The 3,604-nt window shown below is 45.1% G+C and overlaps 1 non-coding gene across 1 annotated transcript; it reads left to right on the top strand.

Moving 5' to 3' along the window:
- The first annotated feature begins 583 nt into the window (after positions 1-583).
- TRNAT-AGU (transfer RNA threonine (anticodon AGU)) lies at positions 584-657 on the top strand. The gene has a single exon. It is a non-coding gene; the product is annotated as a tRNA-Thr (tRNA).
- Positions 658-3,604: the final 2,947 nt, after the last annotated feature.

Here is a 3,604-nt window from a genome sequence, read left to right as displayed (position 1 = left end):
CAAATGTGGTTACATTTTTGATCACCTGCACTCCATTCGCCCATATATACTCCTTCCATTCCCTCTTCTTCCGACTACCTTTTCGCACACTTCTCTCCTTTATTTACCTACTTGTCCAGCCTGGTGTTGGTTGAACTCTTCAGGTGGCTGGCTTAAGATTTTAGAATCTTGAGTTTGAGTCCATTTCATGCAGTTCAAATAACACCAGGGTGGGTTGACTCAGCCTGTCATCCTTCGAAGGTCGGAAAAATGAGCTCACTGGTAACAGGGCCACTGCATTAACTGCACAGCTGCCCTTCAAGCAAACGATGCAACCAGCATCCACCGGCTATTTACGAAACAACAACAACACACTTTCCTAACTTATTTTCTCTTTCCCACAATCCTCCCTTCTCTTGCTTTTCTCATTTTTAAGTTTCTCATTTAAACTTTTCCCATGAGCACCACCATCAATAGGATAGTCCTGACTCACTCTCAAAAGTGAAAGAAAAAAAAATGTTTGTGAGTTCCAAAACACTGGAAACTAGTCATGAAAGTGTTTGTCTCTTTTGAGGAGATGTAACGTTAGCAGCACAGTGTACCTGGCATTGTGGCTTAGTTGGTTAAAGCGCCTGTCTAGTAAACAGGAGATCCTGGGTTCAAATCCCAGCAGTGCCTTTTCTTTTTTTTTTTACCACAATCAGAGGTGGAATGGTTGGAGTGTTTTCAGTCTGGGAAGTTTCTGATTCAAACCCCGTCTGAATCATACCAAAAAATTATAAATACAGGTTTGTGGTTGATCATTAAAAATACAAGACCCACTCGAGTTGGTGGTTGGTGGTTGATAGGTGCCCCAGGGAGATACTCTTCTGGACTTGGGGGATTTCAATGCATTGACTGGAACTGATAGGGATGGTTATGAGACGTGTGTTGGTCCCCATGGGTCTGGAACTGTGAACCAGAATGGCAGTAAGTTCCTTGACTTTGCAAGAAGTCATGAACTTCGGGTGGCTGGTTCATGATTTCAGTACCCACAGTCTCATCGCTGAACTCGGTATTCCAACACTGGTGGTGTGGCAAAGGAGACTGACCATGTGCTCATTGATGGTCGCTGGAGGATAGTTCGTCAATACCAACCACACGCTTGTGCTGCGGTGCATCGTTCGGGAATGTCAAGATCTTTGACCTTGATTTCGCACATGATTCAGTCATCTTTGCGGAGATGCTAGATATCCTTATGGGGGCCCTCGAGGTGCTGAACGAGGAGTCAGAGCTGTTGGGATAACGAGTTTCCTGGGTCAAAACTAAGATCCAGGCTTTCAATAACATCTTGGATTCTGCTATCTTGTCTGTTCCTGTTTGTGGTGAGGATCTTGAGGTCACAGAGAGATTCACTTGCCTCAGCAGTGATATTCATGTCTCCGCATGTTGTGAGCCAGAGGTGGATGGACGTCTGGGTCTGGCCTCGGGAGTCATGGATTCACTGGATCAAAGGGTATGGCACTGTCAGCATCTTTGCAGGAGGACAAAAGTCTCCAAGTCTTTTTGTCTTTGGTTCTTCCAGTCTTGCTCTACGGATGTGAGACATGGACTCTGACAAAGGATCTGAGTCAGAGATTAACTCCTTCAGTACCAGGTCTCTTTGGAGAATCCTTGGCTATCGCTGTTCAGGCTTTGTGTCTGAGTGGTTGCTGAGAGAGACTCAGATAAGATTTATTATCAGTATAGTCTGTGAGCATCAGCTGTGGCTGTATGGACACATAGCTCATTTTCCTGACGCTGATCCTGCACACCAGATTCTCTCAGCGAGGAAGACTTGAGGAGGCCAATCGGTCGACCACATGCCTCGAGGTTGCAGCAAGTTGATCGGCATCTCACGGAGATGGGGATGGGCCAGGCATCTTCCTGGGAAATGCTCAGACCGATTCTGGTGGGAACATTTATGATTGTGGCAGGAATAAACAATTTGTGGGAACAAACATCTGGGTTTCAGACAGACTGTTGTGCTCTGCGGATTATGCGTTGTTATCGTGTCAACATAATCCGTGGCTGATGCTCACCATTACAGCCAGGAGGTACCGTTGATGTTTAACCGATTAAGGTGGTCATCATTGATTAGATAATTTTTGGTATGTTGTCTTGATGAGGGTAAATAAGCCTGAATTCACGATGGCATGTCGTTGAAGTCTTGGGGACTCACTCCTATGGAGAGGTCCAATTGTATGACCATACATTCTGGCCCTTGGGGTTGGGATGTGTGTGTTTGATTGACCATGTACTTCAGCCTTTGGGTTGAGGGGCATGTGTGTAGCAATGGGACAGTCTTGCTGGACTGTGTCCTTTGGCCATGGGGTCAAGGTGCACATCCCAAGCTGTTTAAATGTTTTGACTTTTTTTTTTACCTTTTTATATAGAAAGGGCACCTTCATCAAGGGGCTGTCACACCTTGACAATTTAGCCAGCGTATGCCGATGTATGAAAAATTTGTCTAAAACACTGGCACATGTTGAATACGTTATGGGTAAGTTTTGTATATGTTAAGAGCACGCTGAAGCACGCTGGCATACCTCGTAGTACGCCGAGGTCGTCCACAAATTTTAACATGCTCAAAATTTTTCGATGTATGCCAGCGTATGACACACGTTCCGCATTCGCTGGCCATAAGTTGTAGGCATGTTACGCGATCGTTGACACACGTTACTTGTAAGTTACTCATTAGTCGAAACACGTCGAGGTAATCTTTAGTGTACCCGAAACTTATTTCTAACCTCTGAGTAACGTGCTTTGAACCTATGAGTAACGTATCTCCAACGCATATTGACGTATGTAGACATATTTGACGTCTTCCGGATGACCACAGAACTTACTGAACGTGTTTCTAACTTGCAGCTCCCGTATAATTGCGTATTGGCAGTGTTTAGGGGAATTGGTATATAAAAATGGGGTTCACAGGAGGAACCCGTCAGTGTTCCAGACTCCATGTTTTGTTTTTTTCTTCGGCATGACGGTGATGTTGACACTTCGATTTCTAGTGCGGTTATGATTTGAATCGTCGAGCGGCAGCCTATTAATAGCTTATGCCACGTGATCGTCGGCGATACGCTGCCGCGCGCTATGCATACGTTAGACCAGCGTTTCTCAACCTTTGATGGCCCATGACCCCCCTACCGAGTCGCTTAACATTCGTGGTCCCCTGCCCTTCAATAAAAGATGCAGATTTCGTTTTATGAGATTTATTTACTCAGTCTTAAAAGATAAATCAAAGTCAACATTTTAATAAGCAATACAATCAATGAGACACTTGCTGTTGGGCTTGTCTGACGAGGCCTCTTATGTCCGGCCCCGTCTTGGACACAGCAAGGCGAATATCGTTCCCAATGTCAAGACGGTTTCTGGACTTCGTTTTAATGGTCGCAAGGTCAGAAAATCCAGGTTCGCAAAGATATGTTGTGGCAAATTGAATGAGCATTACGGATGCCTTCTTTCTGAGTAGTGGATACGCATCCTGAACAGACAACCAGAAGGTGGAGTGGTCTTCTTTGTTACTGAAGACCAGCTTCATTGCTTTTGAAACCTTCAACTCTGCCAACTCCTCTGCTTCGTCTTCAGTAGGTTCAATTTTGGC

Source organism: Eptatretus burgeri, chromosome 11 (genome assembly GCF_056783735.1).
Source record: "Eptatretus burgeri isolate ZD-2024b chromosome 11, Ebu_testis_v1, whole genome shotgun sequence".
Lineage (NCBI taxonomy): Eukaryota > Metazoa > Chordata > Myxini > Myxiniformes > Myxinidae > Eptatretus > Eptatretus burgeri.
This window is presented reverse-complemented; position numbering and strand designations above follow the sequence as displayed.